Genomic DNA, 26992 nt, shown 5'->3' with positions numbered 1-26992 from the left:
CTCTAAAATGCAAAAGTGGTCACACCTCTCTTGATGTTTCCCACTGCCCTCGGGAAGGCAGACTCCTACTACAACATCCAGGACGCTTTCCTTCAGCCTCGTCTCTTGCCATGTCCTGTCTCAAGTTTGAACCCATAATGCTGACCGTCTTTCTGTTTCTGGAGTATGCCTTAGTGTCCTTCTGCTTCAAGCTTTAGCCCATGCTCTCACTCCTTGCTCAAGAGGAAGAGAGCGAACAAATAATTGCAGAGTAATGTTATAAAGACACGCACAGTATGTCAACAGCGAAAGGAGTCTTCAGAAAGCAGGCCCAGAGCTCGGGGACAGGGCGATCAGGGAAGACCTCATGATGACAGGCATTTTTTCATCTTTCTTTATGCATCAAGTCATCTGAATAGGTATTACATGCACATGACAGAGACGTCAGACGACACACAGGGTGTGAAATGAGGGAGCAGGTCTCCCTCCTGTTCCTGCCTCCCAGGAGTCCTCCTCTCCCCACAGAGGCAAGCTCTACCATAACTTTTAAAACTATCCTCATAACAGGAATTGTAAAGTAGGGGTGGGAAGAATACCCACCCCCTATACATAACTTACCACTTTTCATTTTTCAGAGTTCACTTTCTGGCCCTCTTCATGAACAAGGATAATTTTTGCAAAACTGCAATAAGACTAGACATATACTTTTGTGTTCTCCCTCCTCCTCACTGCCCCATGTATCAACCTATCATGGGCATTTTCCCCATCAGGAATCTGACTCAAAGTGTTCATCCTTATCACTTTGAATTGCCACAGCATTAAAGCCTCCAACTTTAAATATGGAATGGTGGAATGGACGTTAAATGTCTTCAAAGGTTGTATTTTTTTCCTGACTATTCTTTTGATAAAGATTACTCTGCATGTATCTTCATGCCATGAAAAAGTAGGGAGGGAAATTCTTTCTTGAAGCAAGAGTGAAAAAAGCTTGTTTGATCGACTTGGATCAGGTGACCAACTCAAGTTTTTGGCAAACCCTACCATAGTGGGTTGCAAAAGATATGTCCCCAGAACCTGTGAATGTGACCTTATTTGGAAAAAGGATCATTACAAATGCAATTAAGACTCTTGAGATGAGATCATCCTGGATGGTCCAGGCGGACCCTACATTCAGTGAAAAGTGCCCTTGTGGGAGAGAACAGGAGACGAAAGACACCGGAGAGAAGCCATGTGACAAAGAGGCAGGGATCAGAGTGATGGGGCCACAAGCCAAGGAACTCCTGGAGCCACCAGACCATCACCCTCTCTTTATTTCCTGAATCTCATTGGGAATGTGCCCCTGCTGCTGGTCTCAGTTCACTCACTCAGCAAATGCACTCTGGTAACCAAAATTTCAGACTCACCAACATGAAAATCTCCCTTAGCAGAACTGGCTGGGCATGGTGGCTCATGCCTGTAATCTCAGCACTCTGGAAGCCCGAGGCGGGCAGATCACCTGAGGTCGGGAGTTCAAGACCAGCCTGGACAACATGGTGAAACCCCACCTCTACTAAAAATACAAAAAAGATGGCTGGGCATGGTGGCAGGCACCTGTAATCCCACATACTAGGGAGGCTGAGGCAGGAGAATCACTTGAATCCGAGAGGCAGAGGTTGCAGTGAACCCAGAACACACCACGGCACTCCAGCCTGTGCAACAAGAGTGAAACTTCGTCTAAAAAAAAAAAAAAATCACACTTAGCAGAATCTATATAAAGGTAAACCTGTGTTTCTTTCACTGGTCCAGCGTACAGTGGGTGCCAATAAAGTCATGAGCTGACATCATCAAGCATTCTAGAAAAATGCAAGGGTTTGAAATGAAGGAGGGTCCTGGGGTGACCTCATGGTATTGAAGGGTGAGGTCATGCTGGATGCCGTGGTGTGTTCTGGGTTAACCGAGTTCTTGCCATCTTGGCAGTACCAAACACTGTGGGTGTAGACATTAAGTCTGTTTGGACACAGTGCTCCCGTCCACCAAACACCACTCGGTATCGATGAAGCTTCTTCAACTCGACCGGCCACGGGCTGAGCCTTTTATAAACAAACTGGCCTCTTGGATTCAGGGGGAAATAGTCCGAAGAGCATTCGGATTCCTTCACTTTTAATTAATTCAAAGTGAGCACAGTCTTTTCCTAGAATATCGTTATTATTGACAACCAGAGATAAAATTTCAGATTACTAAAGATACACGTGGTGATGGCCCATCCTGGGCAGAGCAGTGATGAATGAGAAACAGCTTTCTAGCAAATTTTTAAAGATCTCTCTCTCTCTTAGAACCCCAAAATGGAAGTTACAACATTCAGTAAATAAATAAGTGGGCAATCTTGCGGTGACATTTTCATTAGCCCACTCGCTTTCTGTCTCATTAGCCTTCACGGGGAGAGGAAGGATTGTTTTAATTAGCAGGGTTGAAAAGTCCTGCCTGGGTTGCATGCCCTCCCGCTGTTCCTAGGATTACCCTGTCAGCTTATAAATACAATACCAAATCATTACAGCCCCCAACAGCACCTCCAAGGCGGCGGAAGAAAGGGATCCACTTGAGTCCATGTTAAGCGTCTTTGAACAATGTTCTTTCTCTAAGCATTCAAGCATAATTCAAGCGTAATATTGGGCTTTATCAAACAGCTCAATATCCTGCCACAGAAAAGCCCTTTCTGGCTTGGGACTGGCCATGTGTTCCTCCTTTTCTGCTTTTGTGCTCCGGGCAGCCCAGGCAGAGCACTCATGTGACAGAACGGCCAGGCTGGAAGGGATCATGGTTTCAAAGTGCCCATTTGGATTTACTTGTCAAATGCTCAAATCAAAAGCCAGACCAGAAGCAATCCCTCCGCCCCCCTACAGGTTCCTATATCCGTTTGCACTGCTCGTGGGCGCTTGGGGGCTTGAAAACACACAGGTTGTGATATGAATCGTGTTTCAATTATACAAAGTTATATACACAGATATTCTGCTTCTCAGTGAGACTGAATTGCAAATCCACAGCTTCCACCCACCTGTGCTCATACCTGTGCCTTCGTTCATGGAGAAAAGCCTGTCTTTGAATCTTCAAATGAAAGTATCTTAAGTTTGGACTGAAAATAAATCTAAACGTTTGTAGAAATGCCAAGGCTACTTTTCACTAGGTGACAGTCTCCCAGGTCCTCATTAAATTGTTTATTTGCTCATTTGACAAACATTTATTGAACACCTACTTTATGCCAAGTACTGTAAACGCTGGGGATAGAAAAAATTAAGAAGACCTGGTTCCTGGCCACAAGGAACCCACAAGGACAGATATTTTCATCCACGTGATAAGAACAATGACAGGAATGCACACTGGACACAATGGCAGAAAAGAGCGGGGACACATAAAACATCTCAGAGTGGAAATTAGGTCTGGAAAGACTTCCAGAGGAGGCGACCCAGAGCTGGACCTTATTTATTTTATTTTTATTTTTATTTTTTCGAGACAGGGTCTCACTCTGTCACCCAAGCTGGAGTGCAGTGGTGTAATCATGGCTCACTGCAGTCTCAACCTCCTTGGCTCAAGCAATCCTCCCACCTGAGCCTCCCAAGTAGCTGGGACTACAGGCACATGCCACCATACCCAGCTAATTTTTTTTTTTTTTTTTACAGATGGGGTCTTTCTGTGTTGCCCAGGCTGGTCTCCAACTCCTGGGCTCAAGCAATCCCACAGTACTGGAATTACAGGCATGAGTCCCTGGCCAAAGCTGGGTTTTAAAAGATGAATGAATAGCCGCTTGAGAACAGGGGAAGAGTGGGGAGGGCATAAGTGGCATCTCAGGTCGGGGGCAGGGAGGCAGCCTGCCCACAGGAGGGTGACTGGTTCATGCCATTTGTCATAGAGGTGAGAAGGCAAGAACTGCCCGGAGGGATCAGGCTCATGGAGAGTAGTGAGGGATAAAGGATCACAAAGGGCTCGAAGAGCTCACACATGGGGATGCCTGGCAAACAGAATCCCAGCAACCCTCAGGGCAAGGCCTTACCCTTGAGCAAGCTCTGCACTTAGCTGTTTACACACATCTGTCTCATTTCATCTTTGCAACAGCCCCATGAAATAGGTGCTATTTTCAGCCCTCATTTATAGAAAGGGAACCAAGAGGCTGGGCGCAGTGGCTCACGCCTGTAATCCCAGCACTTTGGGAGGCCAAGGTGGGGAGGATCACTTGAAGTCAAGGGTTCAAGACCAGCCTGGCCAATATGGTGAAACTCCATATCTGCTAAAAATAAAAAATTAGCCAGATGTGCTGCATGCCTGTAGTCTTGACTACTCAGGTGGCTGAGGTAGGAGAATCACTTGAACTTGGGAGGCAGAGGTTGCAGTGAGCTAAGATCACGCCACTGCACTCCAGCCTAGGAGACAGAGCAAGCTCCATCTCAAAAAAAAAAAAAAGAGAGAACTAAGGACTAAGAAGGGACCCTCTGGCTATCTGAGGTTCTGCAGCTAGCAAGCAGCAGCAGGAGGGGTAAACTGCAGACCTGTCCAAGTCCAAAGCCTTTGCTACAATCTATGGGTGGGTCTGGCTCCCAGCAAAACTGTCAAGCTAACCTTCTCAAATACGGGTTCATAGCCACCCCACTCCTCCCACATAAAGCCTCAGACTCTGTTCAGGGATCTTGTGAGGGATTCCACTCCACTGTGCCCCTGAAACCACACATTTCTTCCACACATCACTCTTTTGCTCTACCCCAAATCCCGGCTGACTTATATTGTGTCCTGCCTCCCGAGGTCCTTTTACAGAACTGGAAATTCTAAAAGATGAATCCATGCCGAGACCTCTGTTCCTGGACTCCACGTTTCCAACGAGACATCTGTGATTATTCGAACTGCTGTTCCCTGGAATGCAATGTCTTATTTTTTTCTCTGTCTGATTTCAAGATTGTTTCTTTATTTTTGGTTCTTCACAATGTGCCTATGATGTGCACAGGTGTGGTTATTTTGTAGGAATCTTGCTTGGATAGCCAGGAGTGGTGGCTCACACCTGGAATCCCCGCTTCTGGGGAGGATAAGACAGGAGAATTGCTTGAAGAAATCTTTTTGGAATTCACCGAGATGTATTAGGTTGGTGCAAAAGTAATGGCAAAACTGCAATTACTTTTGCAGCAAACTAATATGTCTTTGAGTAAATTTGCGGAAATTTAGGCTACTATTTCTGTGGTTTGTTTGTTTTAGTTTCTGTTTTTGAGATGGAGTCTTACTCTGTTGCCTAGGCTGGAGTGCAATGGCGGGATCTCAGCTCACTGCCTCCCAGATTCAAGCAATTCTGCTGCCTCAGCTTCCTGAGTAGCCATGATTACAGGCATGCACCACCACGCCTAGCTAATTTTTGTATTTTTAGTAGAGACAGCATTTCACCATGTTGGTTAGGCTGGTCTCAAACTCCTGACCTCATGACCTGCTGCCTCAGCCTCCCAAAGCGCTGGGATTACAGGCGTTGAGTCACTGCACCCAGCGGGCTACTATTTCTTCAGGTACACATATGTCAGACCTTCTGATATTGTCTCACAGGTCCCTGAAGAACTGCCCTCTTTTTTCAATCTTTTTCCCGTTCCTCAGTTGGATAACTTCTACTGGTATATCTTCAGGATCACTGAGTCATCAGCTATCTAGATTCTTCCGTTGGGCTCATTAAGTGAATTTTTACTTCAAACATCGTATTTTCACTTCTAGATTCCTGTTGGCTATTTTTTGTCCCATCTTTTCATTCATTGAGAACATTTTTCTTTACATCCTGAGCGCAGTCATAGCAGCCACTTTAAATTCAGGATTGCTAATTCTAAATCTGGAATAATTAATTCAATATCTTTTCACTTGAGAATGAGTCATGTTCTCCTATTTCTTTGTGTGTCAAATATTATAATTCTGAGGTGTGCCTTGGACATTGTGACTGACCCACTATAGAGACTCTGGATTATTTATGTTCCTTTTAAAAGTTTTTTTTTGTTTTGTTTGCAAGAAGCTAACTTGCTTGAACTCAAACTGCAAACTTAGCCTCTTCCACAGTGGACAGAAGCTCACGTCTAAGTTCCATTATTTTAGCCTTAGTTGGCTTTTGTAGAGTCTGCCCCATTTATATGGGTTCAGGAATCACCCAGAGACCCTGAATTTGGACTTCCCTTCTCTGGCTCTCTCCTTTCCTGGATTCTTCCCTCGCCTCCCAGTGGCGATGGTTGCCTCAATTCTGCCTTCTGGTTCTTCAACCACAGGTTGAATAGAATCACAGGTTTCTATCCAACCTCTAGACACATCGTGCGGCATTGACTCTAGCCTGGCCTTTGGATAAAGGTCATATTTAAACGAGGAAAGTCACTTCCTGCTTCTGTAGTCTTCTTCCACGTGTTGACTCCCGCATCTGACTGCATGTGTTCACTTTCTAGGATCTTCTTTCTTCTTTTTTCTTACATTTTATCTAGAGTATTATATAAATGTTATTTCTGGGAGGGCTGATATGATAGGAGGTTACTTGGCCATGACCAGAAGAGGAACAAGTTTTCTGTTACTGGGTAAAAATAGCTTAAAGTGCTGCTGCTTTCTTCTGACATACTGACTGAGATCGCAAATGTGTCAGATAAGAGGAGGGATTCTGCTGAGATGTGCCGGTATCTTGGCAATCTGGTAGGAATGACTGGGACAGGAGGGCTGTTCTGCAGCTCACAACAAAGAAGGGCATTCTAGCTCACAGGGTAGCTCTGGTCACTGGGAAGAATGGAAGCATTCTTGGCTGCGTTGTAAGTAGATGATAAGGTAGTTTCTAAAACTCTTTTTGTAGGAAATAAACATAACTATCTTAAGGCTATGATTTGGAATGTTTCTTAACAGTTTACTCTGAGATCTAATGCTTGCAAAAATCTTAGGAAGAAGAAATGAGGAGATTGGATCAAACAGAGGACTGAGGCCATATTCATCTATTTTCTCTCCCCCCACCCCACAAAGGCCACGAAAGGACAGAGAAAGTATTTTCTGAAAGGAAAAAATCCAAAATAGTATTGAAAATAAGAAAGGGAGCTCCATCACTGAACCAGAAATTTTGAAAAATTTCTGAATGATAGAAATCAGACAGAATCAGACAAACAAAGAAACAAAACCAGAAGAAACCACCACCAGAAATAAGTGTAGGGGGTGACTGCCACGGAGCCACGAAGTGCTCAGGAGAATGCCAGGTGCAGACCCCTACGTACCAGAGAAAGGAGGGCTCTGGGGCAGCAGTTGCGGACAATCTGGTGGGGAGCTGCTATGGGAGCAGTCGGGTTAACTGAGCCTCTCCCCTTCCAAGCAGAAAGCAGTGGTGGCATCTGCATTCAGACTAAAGCAATGATCATGGAAAGAAGTTTTTTTTTTTGTTTTTTTTTTTGAGACAAAGTCTCACTCTGCACCATCTAGGCTCACTGCAACCTCCATCTCCCAAGTTCAAGTGATTCTCCTGCCTCAGCCTCCTGAGGACTACAGGCTGGGACTACAGGCACCCGCCACCATGCCTGGCTAATTTTTGTATTTTTAGTAGAGATGGGGTTTCAGCATGTTGGCCAGGCTGGTCTCGAACTCCTGACCTCGTGATCTGCCCACCTTGGCCTCCCAAAGTGCTGGGATTACAGGCATGAGCCACCTGCCTGGCCAGAAAGGAGCGATTAAAGGTACCCTCATGTAGCTCTTTATTCCCTTACTCAGTAGAAAAACCACTAGTTTATCTCACTTTCCCATCTAGCCCACCTCTCCCCTGCAATGTCTAGCAGTGAGAGAAAAAACATCCACAGACAAACATTTAGGGAATGGCAATTAAAAATGTAATACCCAACCAAGAATAGCCAAACACTTGAGAAAAACCATTATCATGAAAGAAAGAAAACAAGACAGAGGCCCCCAGTTCAACATAAATGGTGCCACTCTAGTGATTACCCTGTGACTCTTACGGAAACTCAGGGACAAGGACCCAGCCCAAGGCAGTCACATGTCAATGAGACATGACAGAATGGTCAGAGCTGGCCTGGTGGGACCCTGACCGACACCATCACAGCCTGGTGATGCCAATGTACACAGAGAAGGGGACCCTCCAAAGCTGACTGTGCCCTGAAGGCCTTGACACCTGGGTGTGTGCCCTAGTCTCAACACCCAGAACTATGGATGGCAAGAGAATGGCCCCTGCCTCTGCCCCTCCCCAGCTGTTTGGAAGGAGCCTCGTTGCCAGGGTAATCTAGGTGTGTTTTTTCCTTGAAGTTATTAAGAATCTAATGATTGGCCGGGCACGGTGGCTCACGCCTGTAATCCCAGCACTTTGGGAGTCTGAGGCGGGTGGATCACAAGGTCAAGAGATCGAGACCATCCTGGTCAACATGGTGAAACCCCTGTCTCTACTAAAAATACAAAAAATTAGCTGGGCATGGTGGCGCGTGCCTGTAATTCCAGCTACTCAGGAGGCTGAGGCAGGAGAATTGCCTGAACCCAAGAGGCGGAGGTTGCGGTGAGCCGAGATGGCGCCATTGCGCTCCAGCCTGGGTAATAAGAGCGAAACTCCGTCTCAAAAAAAAAAAAAGACTCTAATGCTTATTCATTAAACCTCATCAGTTATGGTTCCTAAAATTTTCTATATTTTTATGGACAAGATAGACACTGCTAAGGTAGTTTTCTACATTTTCTTTTAGTTCTTTTTTTAAAAAAAGATATTAAAAAAAAAAAAAAAAAGGAATCTAATGTTCTGGCCTGATGCAGTGGTTCACACCTATAATCCCAGCACTTTGAGAGCCCAATACAGGAGGACTGCTTGAACCCAGGAGTTCGCGACCAGACTGGGTATCAGTGCAAGACCCTGTATATCTATTTTAATAAAATTTAAATTAGCTGGGCATGGTGGCACATGCCCCTGTGGTCCCAGCTACTCAAGAGGCTGAAGTGGGAGGCTCACTTGAGCCCAGAAGGTCAAGGCTGCAGTGAGCTATGATTGTACCACTGCACTCCAGCCTGGGTGACAAAGCAAGACCCCATCTCAGAAAAAAAAGAATGTAATACTCAACAAACTTGAGCCATGGGGTCAGTGGAGAATGTTAGAGGTCGAACTCTGTCTCTTCAAAATTCATACACTGAAGACCTAACTCCTAGTACCTGAGAATGTGAGTTCATTTGGAAATAGGGTCATTGCCAAGATAACTTATTAATTATGAGGTGATGCTGCAGGAGACAATTGTCCTTATAAAAAAAGGATTTGGACATAGACAACTTTACAGGTAGAATGTCATGGGAACATAATGAGAGCCATCTAGAAGCCAGGAGAGAGGCCTGGAACAGATCCTTCCCTCACAGCTCTCAGGAGGAACCAGCCCTCTGATGCCTTGGTTCTAGACTTTGGCCTCCAGAACGCTGAGAGAATAAATACTGTTATTGTTGGGGTTTTTTCTTTAGTTTGTTTTGTTTGTTGTTTGTTTTTTGAGATAGAGTTCTGCTCTGCTCACCCAGGGTGGAGTGCAGTGGCGTCATCTTGGCTCACTGCAACCTCTGCCTCCCCTGTTCAAGCAATTCTCCTGTCTCAGCTTCCCAAGTAGCTGGGATTACAGGTGCACGCCACAACACCCGGCTAATTTTTGTATTTTTGATCAGGCTGGTCTCAAACTCTTCACCTCAGGTGATCCACCTGCCTCAGCCTCCCAAAATCCTGGGATTACAGGCGTGAGCCACCACACCCAGCCCATTTTGTTGTTATTTTTTTGAGATAGAGTCTCACTCTGTTGCCCATGCTGGAGTGCAGTTGCGTGATCTTGGCTCACTGCAACCTCCACCTCCCAGGTTCAAGTGATTCTCATGCCTCAGCCTCCCAAGAAGCTGAGATTACACCACACCCAGCCAAAATACCGGGTTTTAAGCCACTCGATGTGTGGTCATTTATTATGCAGCTCTAATACAGAGGGCAAAGCCACTAGACCGGAGAAGGACGAAGAAGTCTTAGTGAAGTGGGTGGGACGGAGGATGGGCTGGGCATGGTGGGAATTGCTGGATGGCCAAGGAAGGCATGGCCAGGTGAAAAAGCAGAGCATTGGGGAAGCTGTGAACGGGCTGTAGGAACACCCTATCACTTTATTGCAGGAAAGAAAAACTTCTTCACCCAGATAGAGGAGAGAGGAACCAGTCTGGCCGAAATCTGGCCCACCTGTGTCTTAAAATGCATTCTCTCCAGACCAGAAATAACTCTGCTGCAGGCTTCTTACATTGATAAATTCATCCTATTATTAGGCAGTGTCTTCTTTATATTTAGATTAATAACCACATAATGATCACCTTTGCTGATTTAGATGGTGTCATTTTAAAGAATTACGGTTGAGATCCATCTTCTCTTTCTCCATTGCCTCTGCCCTCCCTGAATTATTCCTGAGGAAGAAACCAATTAATAGTAGCTTGACTGCTGTAATGCAGGCTGCTCGACAATGTAGCGGTGCCTAATGGAGTTTTAATTTCCCCATGGTGAGTCAATATTTGCTTTAAGAAAGAAAAATGTCACCATAAACCACTGCCCCAAATGAATTTGGTAGCACAGAGGGTGAGAGAGTCTTCTCTTTTAGGCAAACAGTGATGGAAAGTGGGTACGGGGGTGGGGGGATCTCCCTCTGCACGAGTGGGATTGTCTCAGGTTCCGCTGCTGCTTCCAACGATGATGGCTAATAAATATTTTGCTTTGCAAATGTGGATGACTGTCAGAAACTCACCCACAGTTTAAAGGGTCTGCAACAAAGTCATTATACTATAGAAGAGGAACAATTTATTCCAGCCTTTTAATAACTGGCGGGGAGCAGGGAGGGGGGAATGTGACATTAGCCCTCCCTGTTTAAAGTCATTACGGTTGTTTCTTATTTCCCCCAACTTGGGCTGCAGGTGGAAACGGGAGCCTACTTTAAAAAAAATGTATTAGACTTTTCAGGATCATGCAAAGAAATAAAGTTCTGCAATCCTCTCTCTCATAATAAGTCTGTCCAAAAATGATGCTGCTCATTCTGTTGAAAGATAGTTTCATTTCCGAACTCAAAATTGGTATGAAAAATTTGCCTTGCCAAATGAACATTGTATACTGAACTTGTCAAATCCTTTCTCCTGACACAAATAAAAGATAACATTGGGTGGCAGCATGTAAAACAGCTCTGACAAGATAGCAAAGGGAGACAAAGAAATATACATATTTTGATTCTCTCTGTTTTAGAAGCTGGGGGAGGAGGGCGGGGGTCCCAGCAGAATGACTGGCCGGCTTGTGAATGCTTCAGGTAACAATTGAACAAGTCACTTTCATGTAGATTTTCAATGGTATAATGACCCGGTTTCCAATTAGCCAAAACATGACAAAATCTCAACTTTTATAGCAGCAAAAGCTGCCAGGGAGAGGGCCGTCTGAGTGACAAGGCTCTTCATTCAAAAGTTTACGGGCGCACGGTGTGGCTGTAATTACTAGTTCTAACACAGTGGGAAATTATTCCGTGTGTGTTTAAAAATAAATAAGGTAAATGATCACCCTTTCATTAGATCTGTACCCATATCATGTAAGTGACTTCTTTTTTCCTATTAAAATTGTTGATTGAAGGCCGTTAGCTGTTTATCAGCTCAAAATTACATTTCTGCTCTCTTAGGGGCTGCCGCCTTTAAAAACCGCACTCGGCGCCTAGTTAGTAACAAGAAAAGAGTTCTAAAACTGCCATTTCGGGGGGGTGGAAAACACAAGCAAGAAACCCAGATTGCACCTTCACATCCCCAAAGGCATCACGCTTCTTTGTTCTGCTAAGAAAAATTAACCTCAATCTCAGCTCGGGGTCCCTAGATTGATTACCATAGTCATTTAAATACTGTAATCTCATTTTCAGCATGGGGATAAGGAGGGGGGAGCATTGAGAGAGGGGATTGGGGAGCGAGGCTGGAGAGAGAAAGAGAGCAAAGGAGTGGGGGAGGAGAAAACAGAATAAATTATCTGACAAAGGGAATCGGGCCCTTTCTGCTCACAGAGCCTATTTCGGATCCTTCCACTTGATTGGAAAAGTTGATGAAGTTTAAATGAAGCAGAATTAGAACCTCAGGCTGCTGAGTATTGACGGGGGCGACGCAAGAATGTGCAATTCAATAGCCCCTGTTTCGGCGGAAAACAAGGGAAAGGCCTAAATGGTATAATCTTCAATCGAATCTAACATCGACACTGACAAGACAGGGTAATGAGTTAGGCCAGATCAGGCCTGTTGGTTAAAGAAATTAATCCCTCCCGCCGCCCTAAGCCGGGCTTTGATGCCTATTGTGTGGGCCCCAGTCCCAGTCTATCTAAATGCTAACTAACTGCGAGGGTGAGCGGGACTGTGCTTTTCATTGCTGGCGCTAATCTGATAACAATTTGCTCTCTCTGATTAGGGAGGTGGGGAGAAGAAGGGAGCCTTGACTGGGAGAGGAGGAGGGGAGTCTTTCCTTTGAAAAGGGGGATGCCCCTTTGCTCAGCCTTGATGGAGGTTTTGCCCCCAGCCATCATGGCTCCCTGGTCGGCAGATACGCACTTCGGTATCCATGCGTCCTTATGCCGAGTCTCTTCTTTAAACTTACAAGTGGTAACACCTAAAGTGCAGGCTCCTTGAGTGGTCCTCACCTGATCCCAGCATCCCTTTCCCAGGAACCTCCTCTGCCACCTTCTTCACAGCGCGCTCCCTCCAAACTTCCCCTAAAAATTCACCCAAGCTCAAGACAGCCAGTTTCTCACCTCGTCTGGCCATTGTGTACACTGTCCTTCCTCCTCTTCTCAGCCCTCCAGCAACCCCACAGGTCTTTCTGGACCAGGACAGGCCAGGGCTGCTGTCTCTTCCTCTTTTCTTTTTTTCTTTTTTTTTTTTTTTTTTTTTTTTTTTGGCAATGGCCAGATCTCTGCTTACTCCAACGTCCACCTCCCAGGTTCAAACGATTCTCCCACCTCAGCCTCCTGAGTAGCTGGGATTACAAGCACGTACCACCACGTCCAGCTAATTTTTGTATTTTTAGTAGAGACGAGGTTTCACCACGTTGGTCAGGTTGGTCTAGAACTCCTGACCTCGTGATCTATCCACCTCTGCCTCCCAAAGTGCTGGGATTATATACGTGAGCCACTGCACCTGGTCCCTAACTCTTTTTTTAACAGCCATGGATGTCTTGGCTGCATTGATTTCAGTCTTGTACAGTCAACTTCTGGTCATAGGTGCATGTGTGTGATTCGATTTTTCTGCCCAACTAGACTGTAAGGTCCTTGGAGAACAGAAAACACATCCCCAGATGAGCTTGACCCTTCAGATGGATATAGACGCAGATGATAAGCACATGGCTTAACTGGATTCTTCTCTCCCATCAGGAAAAAGGGGTCTCCCGGGGTAATGGACAGTGTGGCATAACATGTAGGAAACTCGACACACTGTGGACTCACTCAGGTCACAATGCAAGCCCCAATCCTGCCATTTACCCTTCATGTGACCTTGGGCATGTTTCTGAGCCTTTCTGGGCTCACGACATGGACCTTGCAGAGTTAACATATGTAAAAGATCTGGCACTTGGCCAGGTACTCAACAAGTAATGGCCACTGCTGCCACTAAGCTCTTTGGATCTGCACAGCAGCTTTGAGGTTACGACCTCAGGCTTTGGGGTGACAGACCTGGTGGGAAGCCTGGCTCCTCCAGCTATGTGGGCAATTTGTGTAACCTCTATAAGCCTAGGCTTCTGCATCTGTAAAATGGGAATGATAGTCATCCGGTCTCAGGATTGTTATGCAGACGTTAGGGAGAGGCACAAAGAGCACATTGCACAGAAGGCAGCTGCTGTCAGCGGGCACACTGGGGGGTCAGCTGGTCAAACTGTCTACAGCCAGGAGCCTCCTGGAAACCCAGACTCCAGGTTCAGCCTCCTCCTCATGCTCCCACTCCAGGAGGAGTCAGGCCCGTGAGCATTCTGCAAGGTGATCCTGGGAAGATCTCCCCAGGAAGCAAGCAGCTGCCTAAGAAAAGACAAAGCTTTCAGGTTCGCCCAACAGGCGCTTTCCTTTTAGAGGGGGAGTTTTTCAAAGACTTGCTTAAACCTCCGAATTTATGCCCACTGGGTGCCTACAGAGACAGTTTGTAAAGGTCAAAACTCAGTGATGGTTTGTAAAGGTTTTGGAGGCAGCCAAGAAGCCCAGCACTCAGCCCTAAGAGACCTGTTGGAATTGCTCTGGCAGGTTCCCTCAAACGACTCGGTGAAAATACAGAGCGAGGCACACTTGGGCTTGTGTGATTTACAAAAAGTAAACAAATTGTCATCACTAACCCTAAACCAGCCCGGAGGCACACATGCTGCCATCCGTGCCGAGCCCCGGTAGGTACCAGGATGTAGCTAACACGTCCATCCCAGCTGTCACACCGCAGCACGCTGCAGCCGAGAGTGGAGCCCTTTGTCGGCCTGTTGTCTCCTCCAGTACAGGGAGGGAGGTGCGGTTGTCACCACCTGTTGCTGGTTTCTGGACCTGTCTCTCAGCCCTTTGTACTCCATTAGGTGTCTTCCCCCTGCTTTGACCCCTGTAGGTGTCCCTGGCCTCTGACTTCCTGCCCGGCCTCACCTGCTGCTTCACTGCAGCTCCCCCCCCATCCTCTTTCTGCAAAGCTCCAGGTTCCTTTTTGCTTTGAGTCTTCTCAAATCTCCTACTTTGCCTGGAACAGTCTTGTCCCACTGCCCACCCGAACACGGACACATACACACTCTACTTCCATCACCGCTTCACTGACCAGGACCCCTCAGCTCGAAAGGTTGGGCTAAAATGTAGCATCCATGGCGTCCTCCAGGTGGTACTTCCCTAGCCTCTGACCACCCTGTACTCCTTCACCATGTGTATCCCTGAGTGAGGAGTCCTCAACTTACTGTCTGTCTTCTCCAGGGCCTTGAAAGCCACCTGCTGAGCCAGATGGGGGCAGGGGTCGGGGGGCGGGTAGCTCACACCTGTAATCCCAGCACTGGGAATCCCCTGAGGTCAGGAACTTGACACCAGCCTGGCCAACACGGCGAAACTACCCCCCACCCCTGTCTACTAAAAAGACAAAAATTAGCTGGGCCTGGTGGTGCATGCCTGTAATTCCAGCTACTTGGGAGGCTGAACAGAAGAATCACTTGAACCTGGGTGGTGGAGCTTGCAGTAAGCTAAAAAGCCATTGCACTCCAGCCTGGGAGACAAGGGCAAAACTCCGTCTCAAAAAAAAAAAGGGAAGGCCACCTGCCGGCAGGGACTAAGGCTGTCCTATCCACTGAGGTGCTCCCCAAAGGCCCAGCACACATAACAGCTCCTCAATAAACATTTTGCAAATGAGCAAATGAAAGATGGGAGAGAAGCCCTTCAGGTGTGCAGAATCAAGGTTTAGAAACACCTAGCAACTCACTCAAGGTTTCAGAGCCAATGAGAGTGTGCAGTAGACTGAACGCCTCACTGTGGTGCCAGCGCCCCGTGTGCCTGGCCTGTGGGAACTGTGCAATGCTTAGTGAACAAATGAATGAATGACTGAATGTCAGGAAGCCTGGGGAAGAACGGAGGATCCTCAAGTCTAATGGTCTAGAGTGCATACCCGCAACTCCAGACCCGATGACCACGCCATCCCTTTTCCTGGGAAGCCTTTTCTCTCCCAGAGTTAATTTTACCATGAAACTAGTGAAGTTTAGCTTCAGGATCACTCTCCAGCACAGGGCCCATTCCAAGGCCTGGGACTTAATTTTCAAAATTATTTGTAACTTTGCATTCTGTTTCTTAAAGAGGGATCCCCAAATTGCATAAACTTTAAGCCCAGCAAAACCTGGATAACCCTCTGCCCCCAGCTCTTCAGTTCCCACACATACTCGCTAATCTCTGTGTCAAGACTCAGCCCAGGCCAAGCGCGGTGGCTCACACCTGAAATCCCAGCACTTTAGGAGGCCGAGGCAGGCAGATCACCTGAGGTCAGGAGTTCAAGGCCAGCCTGGCCAACATGGTGAAACCCCATCTCTATTAAAAATACAAAAATTAGCCAGGTGCGGTGGCAGGCACCTGTAATCCCAGCTACTCAGGAGGCTGAGGCAGGAGAATTGCTTGAACCTGGGAGGCGGAGGTCGCAGTAAGCTGAGATCTGAGATGATGCCACTGCACTCCAGCCTGGACAGAAGAGCAAGATTCTTGTCTCAAAAAAAAAAAAAAACAAAAAAAACAAAAAAAAAACCTCAGCCCAAGCCACCAGCCTATGAGAGCTTTCCTCATCTCCTCTCGTCCAGGTGAAGATGGAGCTGCCCTCAGCGCCGGGCATGGATCTTGTCCAAACAGCTGCAGCCACATCTGTACCATTTCGCTGTTGATTTTCATGTATGTCTGCTTCTGCCTGCTAAATTGTAAGCTCTTCAAGGACAAAGCCTATACCCAGGTGGGTTTACCCCTGTATCATTGGTGCCTGGCACTATGGCTGATATGTGCTCAAAAAGTGTCTGTTAATTAAAGCAGTGAGTGAATCAATGCACAGAATCATAAAGCTGTTGTTCTGTTCTTTATTATTATTATTATTATTATTATTTTGAGACAGTGTTTCACTCTGTTGCCCAGGCTAGAGGGCAGTGGCACAATCTCGGCTCAGTGTAACCTCCGCCTCCTAGGTTCAAGTGATTCTCCTGCCTCAACTTCCTGAGTACCTGGGATTACAGGTGTGCATGACCACACCCAGCCAATTTTTTTTTTTTTTTTTTTTTTTTTTTTTTACTAGCGACACGGCTTCACCATGTTGGCCAGGCTGATCTTGAACTCCTGGCCTCAAGTGATCTGCCTACCTTGGCCTCCCAAAGTGCTGGGATTATAGGCATGTCCATTCTTGCTGAGAACACCCTGCTCTTTCCAGGTGTCCTCTTCCTGTCCTGTTCCCCTAGTGGAATCCAGCCCATCTTACAGGCCCAGCACAACCTCACCAGCATTCTGAGCTGCCTGGAAAGCCCCGGCACTGCTCCTGCCTCAACTGTTAAATGTGGCATTCTGGCCTCTCATCAACTCTCTTTCCTTTTTTTTTTTTCTTTTATTTTTGAGGCAGGGTGTTGCTCTGTCACCAGGCTGAGTACAGTGGTGTGATGATAGCTCACTGTAGCCTCAACCTCCTGGGCTCAGGCAATCCTTCTGCTTCAATTTCCTGAGTAGCTGAGACTATGGGTGCACACTACCACACCCGGCTAATTTTTTTAAATTTTGTGGATGCCAGGTCTCATTATGTTGCCCAGGTTGGTTTTGAACTCCTGGGCTCAAGCAATCCTCCAGCCTCAGCCTCCCAAAGCACTGGGATTACAGGTGTGAGTCACTGCCCCTAGCCACCCACCTTTAATAACTAATGGGTTTTAACATGCAAAGTCTGGTTGTCCCTGATCAGACTACAACTTCTCAGAAACAAAGGCTTCAATCTCTTGTGTTTCCTACGGTCCCTTGCACATTGTAGGTGTTCGGTAAATATTTGCTCCGGGGCTGATGGGCTCTTCAATGCAGACACCAAAAAAAAAAAAAAAAAAAAAAATGCCTACATCTTGGCTCTTAAAGATCTCCTAGGAGGCAGATGGAAAATATAAATGCAATTCTACATAATGGGAACATTTTGATGGCATTTTAATGTGGTGACACAGCCAAACTCACTATTGTCCAGTAAAATTAACTAACAAAGCTGCCAGTACATTTTCTAATTCCCTCCACAGAAATGCTGTGGCCGAAAGGTCGCCTCTCTCATGGCCTTTTGGGTGCCCATCTTTGTGGGAGGCTGTGACACCCGAGCTTTGGCTCACTAGGGCTGTTTCTCTGATGCCACAGCCCGGCTTAGCTGCCATACTATTGGTTACAAACAGCCAGCCACCTGGCGGTGGTGTGGCCTCTCACTAATGCCACACATACCTTGGAATCAAAGAGTTCTGAGTCTCCACTTTCATTCTTCTGGACAAACACAAAGGATTTCTATCCACACAAAGAAATTTATCTTGTATGCTTCTGAGTTCATTGGTCTCCCAAATATGTATTGTTTGGCTCATATAAAAGATCAAAAATCCCTCTTTTTGGCTCATTATGTGTTTTCTGCAATCCTTTTTGGTGGCCATTCTGCCTCCTGTGTGCTACTCATGTTGACCTTTCTGTTCATTGACCCATGTCTGTCAGTTTCTTGCCCAAACCCTGATGTGCCTTTAAATGATCATAGGTGGAAAAATACAGCTGTTTTCTTTATAAAGCGTATTTATTTGCTTCCCTGAAATGCTGTATTTAGTGTCACAATGAGAGCATGAAGTCTGCGATGGGGCCCTGGCCCACTGTGAGTTTAATTTCTGGTGTACTAAATCAATTTTATTTTAAATCTTAGATTAGTTCATGCTGGGGGAAACCAAACCAAACGCTTGGAAGCTGGTGCACCAGGGAAACAAAGCTTGTCTACTGGTCAGTGATTACTCAACAAATCGGCCAGTTTGCTAATTAGTTTATCTAATGAATTATTGAGCCACACTGTATGGATTGCTGGAAATCCTTTTTAGTTTTTTAAATGACGACATGGGTGAGGCTAGAGATTGACAAGTCTCAGACAAAAGCTAGCAAACTTATGTAAGCTGCATCGCTCAGGGAAAGGAAATGGATTCAAAGAGGGGAATTTTAAACAGCCATAACACGTATGGGAGGGAGACAATCAGAAGCAAATAATGGGAAGAGAAGCAATTCAAACCAAACCATCTTCTGTCTAGAGTCTTTGCATTAGGTTTCAAGAGACCATGAACCATGGATGAAGGATAACAGAGTTCCCACGTCTGCTTTATGTCTCCTGGTTCGGGGCTTCTCAGCCTTGGCACTATGGACATTTTGGGCTAGAGGATTCCTTGTTTTGGGATGGGGCGGCACTGTCCTGTGTATGGCAGGACACTGAGCAGCATCTCTGGCCTCTGCCCACTAGATGTCACTAGGTCCCCCTCCCCAGGTGTAATAACCAAAAACGTCTCTAGACATGGCCCAATGTTCCTTGGGGAGCAAAACTGCCCCCCTCAATTAGGAACTCCTGGCCTCATCAGGTGGATCACCTGAGGTCAGGATTTCGAGACCAGCCTGACCAACATGGAGAAACCCCATCTCTACTAAAAATACAAAAATTAGCCCAGGATGGTGGCACATGCTTGTAATCCCAGCTACTCAGGAGGCTGAGGCAGGAGAATTGCTTGAACCCGGGAGGCAGAGGTTGCAGTGAGCCAAGATCGTGCCATTGCACTCCACCCTGGGCAACGAGCAGAACTCTGTCTCAAAAAAAAGGGCCGGGCACAGTGGCTTACGCCTGTAATCCCAGCACTTTGGAAGGCCGAGGCAGGTGGATCACAAGGTCAAGAGATCAAGACCATCCTGGCCAACACGGTGAAACCCTGTCTCTATTAAAAATATAAAAATTAGCCGGGCATGGTGGCACATGCCTGTAGTCTCAGCTACTTAGGAGGCTGAGGCAGGAGAATCACTTCAACCCTGGAGGCGGAGGTCGCAGTGAGCTGATATCATGCCACTGCATTCCAGCCTGGCACCAGAGCAGGACTCCATCTCAAAACGAACAAACAAACAAACAAACACTCCTGGCCTCGTTCCACATTGCCATAATCTCATCTGTCATATAATATCTTATTTGAATCCAGCCACATTACAACCTTGAGATGTCAGTAGGGTAGGTCTTAGTACCCAAGCTCTCCAAATGAGGAAACTCAAGCTGAGAAATTAAACCACTGCCCAAGAACCCTCAAAGGCAAGCTCGGCATGAGTGCTAGAAATTGGATGGCTTCACTCTCAACTAGGGCACGCCCATCTGCCCCAGGGCACATGGCCACAGGAAACACGAGATGAGGTGGGTGACAGTATTTTTCAGTGAGTACAGAAAGGGGGAAAAATGTAAGCACTTAGGCGAATTTGTCTCATTCTCCATTTAAGTTCAGACGTTTAATGTTTTCTTAAAGTCAGTTGCTGAGACCAGTAAGGAAGCTTTGAGAAACATAAATATCTGGACTCGGGATAATGGAAAATAACAAAATGCTCAATAATAATAATAATTGCCTCCTGGGTTCAAGCAATTCTCCTGCCTCAGCCTCCCAAGTAGCTGGGACTACAGGCGTGCACCACCATGCCCAGCTAATTTTTGTATTTTTAGTAGAGACGGGGTTTCACCATGTTGACCAGGATGGACTCGATCTCTTGACCTCGTGATCCAGCCGCCTCGGCCTCCCAAAGTGCTGGGATTATAGGCGTAAGCCACTGCGCCCGGCAAAATGCTCAATTATTAAGCTCTCTCCTGGGCCAGATCCTGCCTGCATGTCCCACTGAATCCTCAAAACTCTCCCATGCTGGGGTGCTACTAACATTCCATTTTAAAGTAGGGGAAACTGAGGCCTAAAGGATAAGTAGCCTCACGCGGATGGCAGAGCCTGTAAGTGGCTGAGACAGAACTCACTCTGCGATCTGTTTGCTCCAAAGCCGGGCATCTATGCCGCTCCGCTGGCCTTCCTCTCTGCTGAACTAGCTGCAGTTTGCCATCTGCCTGGGCAGCCAACCTATTTCTATATCTTTGGAGGTTGTGTTTAAGCAAAAGCTGTAGCCTGGAATCATTTTAACGGCCCTCCTCATTTATACTGTGGTCCTCACATACTGATGCAGAAACTTGAAGGAAGATTCCGGGGACAATTTTATTTAAAGTCGAATCATTTCCAACGACCAACGAATGCTGGCATTTTAAGGAACTAATACAAAAGATTAGCTGGGTGCGGTGGTTCACACCTGTAATCCCAGCACTTTGGAGGCCAAGGCAGGCAGATCACTTGAGGTCAGGAGTTCGAGACCAGCAGGACCAACACGGTGAAATCCCGTCTCTACTAAAAATACAAAAATTAGCCAGGCGTGGTGATGCATGCCTGTAATCCCAGCTACTCAGGTGGCTGAGGCAGGAGAATTGCTTGAACCCAGAAGGTGGAGGCTGCAGTGAGCCAAGATCACACCACTGCACTTCAGCCTGGGCAACAGAGGGAGATTCTGTCTCAAAAAAAGAAAAAAAGAGGCCAGGCACGGTGGCTCATGCCTGTAGTCCGCACTTTGGGAGGCTGAGGTGGGTGGATCACCTGAGGTCGGGAGTTTGAGACCGGCCTGACCAACATGGAGAAACCCCGTCTCTACTAAAAAAATATACAGAATTAGCCGGGCATGGTGGTACATGCCTATAATCCCAGCTACTTGGGAGGCTGAGGCAGGAGAATCGCTCAAACCCAGGAGGTAAAGGTTTCGATGAGTGGAGTTGGCACCATTGCACTCCAGTCTGGGCAACAAGAGCAAAACTCAGTCTCAAAAACAAAAAACAAAAAAATGAATACAAAAGATCAGATGAGAAGCACTCAACAGTTTAGCACAGGCTAAAATCAACCAGACCCTGGATGAGGGTGACTGTGTGCCTTCCCTTGTTTTTGCCCAGCCAACCTTACAGTCTTGACGCAGGCGTGAGAGCCCAACAGATGGGTCTAAGGTTTAACAACAGCCTAGGTCTCCAGAACCATTGCAAAACTCTCTGCACACCGTCCTACTCTAACAGATTCGCTCAGCCTCAAAGTCTTATGCCTGGTTATAATCTTCATTATCTGTGACACATTTACAAGCACTCCACACACAAACACAGAGCTAACACCCCAAAACTAGCAAACTCCAAGCATAGCTCACATGATGGTGGTCTCCACTGTTAGCATTTCATATAAATTACATTTAATTGTATTGATTTTTTTTTTTTTGAGACGAAGTTTCACTCTTGTTACCCAGGCTGGAGTGCAATGGCGGGATCTCAGCTCACCGCAACCTCAGCCTCCTGGGTTCAGGCAATTCTCCTGCCTCAGCCTCCTGAGTAGCTGGGATTACAGGCATGCGCCACCATGTCCAGCTAATTTTTTGTATTTTTAGCAGAGACGGGGTTACACCATGTTGACCAGGATGGTCTCAATCTGTTGACCTTGTGATCCACCCGCCTCAGCCTCCCAAAGTGCTGGGATTACCGGCTTGAGCCACCGTGCCTGGCCTTGATTTTTTATTAACTTTAAAGACGCATTTTCTTAAAAGGCTTTTTGAATCAGACATTTTATGAGACCTCCAATGCTCCTGAAGACCGCAGAACAGTTTGCAAACCACTGCAACAGAAAATGGGGTTTTGGCCAGGTGTGGTGACTCATGCCTGTAATCCCAGCACTTTGGGAGACCAAGGTGGGCGGATCATGAGGTCAGGAGTTCAAGACCAGCCTGGCCATGATGAAACCCTGTCTCTATTAAAATACAAAAAATTATCCAGGCCTAGTGGCGTGGACCTGTAGTCCCAGCTACTCAGGAGGCTGAGGCAGGGGAATCTCTTGAACTCGGGAGATGGAGGCTACAGTGAGCCAAGATTGCACCACTGCACTCTCGCCTAGCAACAGAGCAAGGCTTCTTCTCAAAAATAAATAAATAATGGGGTTTTGAAATTTCGTCCACAGGGTCAGCTGTAAATGAAGGAAACTTTGTCTTTGAAAATAAGGAACAAGCAGGCAGAATTATACAGTGGCCAACACTTGAGCCTGGAACGCTCTGGAAAGTGTGAGAAGGGACCTCTGATTAGTTCACTCTGGCCTCAGAATTCTTCCTGGAGAAATGGCCTTCCCGCCTCGCCACCGCAGTGTTCTGAGAGCCACGTAGTGGGGAGGTGCTGAGTTCAACAGGAGGAACCCAAGTGCTGAGTCCGCTCTTAATTAATGCTTCAGAGCCAAAGCACACCTTCTTCAGAGGGACAAAGAAAACAGCAGGCTCCTTCGTCAGGGCAGTGGCTGCCCTACGGTGGTGACAAGCCAGTGGAGGGGGCAGCTTGGCTTTCTGAAATGGCCACGGGGCTGGGCAGGGGGGTGAGTTTCCTGCCTCAGCCCGACTCACTGAAGGAAGTGCCTGGGCACCCGGAATCGGGAGGTTTTGATTTAAAAAGAAAAAAAAAGGGAAAAAGGACAAAGAGGGAGGGAGTTGCAAGGATGGATAAACCCACAGCACCCCTAGAAAAATGAAAACGGCCCACCAGCCACCAAGATGGGGCCATTAGGATGGGCAGCTCAATTTTTAATCCCTTCCTAAGAGTTTATTTTCTCCTATTACATTGTAATTGAATGTAAACGGATTGGAGCAATCAGGGGTATATTCTCCTCAACAATAAAGCTGCATGTAACATATTCACATTGTACTCAAATGTAATAAAAACGCTGACCCACGCTGGGATATTTGTACGACTGTGCTTTTGTCTGCTTGCCTTCTTTGTGCTGGTCTCTCTCCGTGCCTTTATGTTTGCTGGCATCAATATTTATTAGAGATGTTAAGCTATTAGTGGGCACGGTGTGGTTGCCTAATTCTGTAGAGCACCCAATTTGAACACGCTGGCCCTAAATAAACGCTTCCTCGTGGTGATCATGATAATGATCCCAGCAGCAGCACTGGGTCTTGTAAACTAGGACTCAAGTTGGGGTGAAAACCTACAAACATTTAGGATCTGAGGAGGGCGGAATTGAGCTGAATGACCTTCCCAACTCTGCTTTTTCACTTTTCAAGGTCTGGTTCCAGGTCCCTGAGACCTGCCCTGAGCTCCCTTCCTGAAAATCTGAACTCTGCTGGGCAATGCAGCTCACTCAAAAACTTATGGGGGACCCATCACAATGTCTGTCTTATTTGTGCATGCATGCTTGGGTGTGTGTGTGTGTGTGTGTGTGTGTGTGTGTGTGTGTGTAACAATAAGAGCTAACATTTCCCAGGAGCCTTCTTTACGTCAGGTGCTGTGCTAAGCTGCCTGCCTCTGTGCGCTCATCTCTATCTGCATTTATAAATGTGTGTATATATACCATCTCCCCAGCTAAATAGTAAATGGTTAACTCCTGTGAAACACAGCAACGCTGAATTCCAACCCTGTTTCTATACCACCAAGAAATCTTAGGGTGGTGCTGGGCACTTAGTAAACCTCCAACAAATATTTCTTGGCTGCAAAAAGTACTAAGAAATCGGTAGAGCTCACATTGGAAGGAACACTGAATGAAATGATACTGGAATCTGATTCATCTGTGAACACTTTTTGACTGCCTGCTATACAAGATGCTACCAACCTGAATTGTCATTGGTTAATTAATCATATGTTGTGGGCAAAAGAACATGGGGCTGGAAGCCAGGAGAGACCCGAATCTCATCCCCCTTCTGCCACCAGGTGAGGATAGCACCTCGGATGAGTCTGTTCCCCTCACTGGGCCTTGATCTCCTCCAAAAAGGAGGTGGACCAGGTAGATGTCTGTAAGATTCCTTCTAGCCCCAAACGCTGTGTCTATTCTATGACTCTATTTTACAAATGCATGCACTTCTTATTGGTGACATAAAACCCCACAAAAAAACAAAGTCAGTAATAAATTATGTAAAAATCGGGTGCCGTGATCATTTGCACTTTCGAAGGGTGCTCGATTCCACAAATTCCACCCCTGTACATAGGCAGCCTCTCCAGGGTGACAGAAGATTCAAGGCTGTCAGGAGAGCAAACCAAGCAGGCTCTCCCTATAATTGTATTGACAGGTTATCAGCTGAGTTCCGATGGCAGGAAAGGTGCCACCCTGACAGGTTTTGTGAAGGAGTCTTGAAGTCAATTGTAGCAGGATTCTGTGTGGAGTCACAGAATTCTGTGGAAATGAGAATCAAGCAGGGAGAAGCTTGGTTCTTTCTCTATTTAATTTTATTTTTCCCAGAGAGTCACATTTGAAGGAAAACTGGCTAACTGCACATCACTGCCTACATGAGAGTAGAAATCTTTTCTAATGGAAAATAGATACATCATTTGTGGCCACATAAAGCACCGACTTGATTCAATCACTCCCGTTAAATAACCAGTTGACTTGGCTTTAAACGAGGCAAATGGTTGTTGAGCATTTGTAAATATCTGCTTGGATGTCTTCGTTTTTCACTTTTCAGCTGGTTACTGTGGTATCCTGCAGACATGTTCTTGAATAACTCATTTGTACACAGCCTCGTAAATTCTATGGATGTGAAATAACACTGCAAGGTTTGTTCAGTGTTTCTACATTTTAATTTTAAAAAGTTGCTGATCCTATTCATTGGTGAAAACAACCCAAGGAACAATCCCCTGATATGGTAGAGGAAATGCCTGTTTCTAAGGTGCTATAGTCTTCCAATAGAGATGCACACCTTCAGGTTCAGACTTAGACAAAACCAAAATACCCTCTAGTTCTAATCACTCTCCTAAAGACACCAAGGCAGAGTGCACTCCCAACCTCCACCATACATAGTGCGGAGGTGCACACTAAAGACACCAAGGCAGAGTGCACTCCCAACCTCCACCATACATAGTGCGGAGGCGCACACTAAAGACACCAAGGCAGAGTGCACTCCCAACCTCCACCATACATAGTGTGGAGGCGCACACTAAAGACACCAAGGCAGAGTGCACTCCCAACCTCCACCATACATAGTGCGGAGGCACACACGACCACTGAGAGCTGAAAATCTTTGATGGTGAAACTGACATACCACAATGAAGAAATCCACAAGCCAAGCTCAGTAGAAATATCCCATAACATGAAAAGAAAAACATCTTAAAGCTCTACAACCTCACATAGTTTCCATTTTCTCTTTTTCCTCAAAGTTAAAAACCCCAAAGTTTTTTCATAATTAAAAAAAAAACAATACAGGAAGCTGTTGGAGTGGTAAAAATAATGCTGGGCTGAGAGTTAGTGAACGTGGCTGCAAATCCAAGCTCTGCCAAAACCTTGAGAAAAAAAAAAAAAAAAACCCAACAGAGGTGACCTCAGTGTGCTCATTTTGCAAAAGGGGTCTGGCAACAGTCATCTTAACTGCCCCAGAAAGTACATTACAGACCCTGAAGAACCCACGAAGGAAAGTCAGAGGTAAAGGCTGCCCCCTGGCGGCCCCTGATGGAAGCAGAGAACCCCAGGCTCCATCACCAGAGAGCGGGAGCCTGGACATGGGTCCCTGATGCTCGGCCATGGTCACCAGGGGCCAGGGCAGACCTGCTCTGCATCTTGTGCTCTGAAGAGAGAACCCAAGTTGCCGGTGAGTCATCTCCTGTACATTTTCCTAAGCTTGGGTTCAGAAATCAGGGATTGAATTGGTCCTGAAAGCTGTTCAGCTAGTGCCATCTAGAGGCCAAATGTTGTCCTTGATAGAGCTGGGTGGGGCAGGGGAAGCAAAAGGAAAAAGGAAAAGGGGGAAATGTACATATATGTGTACATACATTTTACACATATGTACATGCATATTGTACATATTATACATGATAGATGTAAACTATGTATATGGGTGCATACACAAATGCATATATGCATGTATGTGTATGCATGTACATATCGCTCAGGTGGGCACCGCACCCTAATTCACCATGGAGAATAACTCCACACGCCCTCACTTTACACTTCAGTAGGAAGAAATTGGCTGACTACTAACTACTTGAACAACAGCAACGACCTAACCTTAACGCAGATAGTCAGAGGTGGCGGACGTGATTCTCTCCTTGATCCCAGGAGAGTGAGCCCCCGCTGGCTGTCCTTCCTGTCCACGGAGAGTGGCTCTTCTCACCTAGAAGTAAGTGGAGGACCCTGTTCCACGTTGGGAGCGGAGGGGCTGAGAAACGGGCCTATTCGATGGAAAGGCACGAGTGCGGTAAGCCAGCCCTCCTCTGCCGGACAGAGTTTAGGGAAGGCAAGCGGAGGAAGTCAATGTTGCCAGGAACCCATTAACTCAGTTAATTCTAGCACGGGTTCCCTTTTCCCCAAAACAAAACAAACCGCCGCCACCACCTCTGAGCGCTGCCCAGCGCCTGGCGGTCACACAAATAATTGTTGCTGAATCCACTGCTGCCACCTGCGCCTTCCACTCCAGCACCTGGGACGCGGAGCGCATTTTTAAAAGCTCACTGCCCTCCAGTGGCGAAAGATAAATTCGCCCCGAGGCTCGTGATTTGGGTAAGAA

General features: G+C 46.6%; 1 protein-coding gene across 2 annotated transcripts in view; it reads right to left on the bottom strand.

Annotated features, from left to right (window-relative positions):
- Positions 1-26992, bottom strand: part of CFAP77 (cilia and flagella associated protein 77) — a 160088-nt gene that overhangs the window by 132339 nt on the left and 757 nt on the right. The gene's annotated exons all lie outside the window — the stretch shown is intronic.

Source organism: Callithrix jacchus, chromosome 1 (assembly GCF_049354715.1).
Source record: "Callithrix jacchus isolate 240 chromosome 1, calJac240_pri, whole genome shotgun sequence".
NCBI classification, from domain to species: domain Eukaryota; kingdom Metazoa; phylum Chordata; class Mammalia; order Primates; family Cebidae; genus Callithrix; species Callithrix jacchus.
The sequence above is the reverse complement of the archived record's forward strand: the minus strand, read 5'-3'. Positions and strand labels throughout refer to the sequence as shown.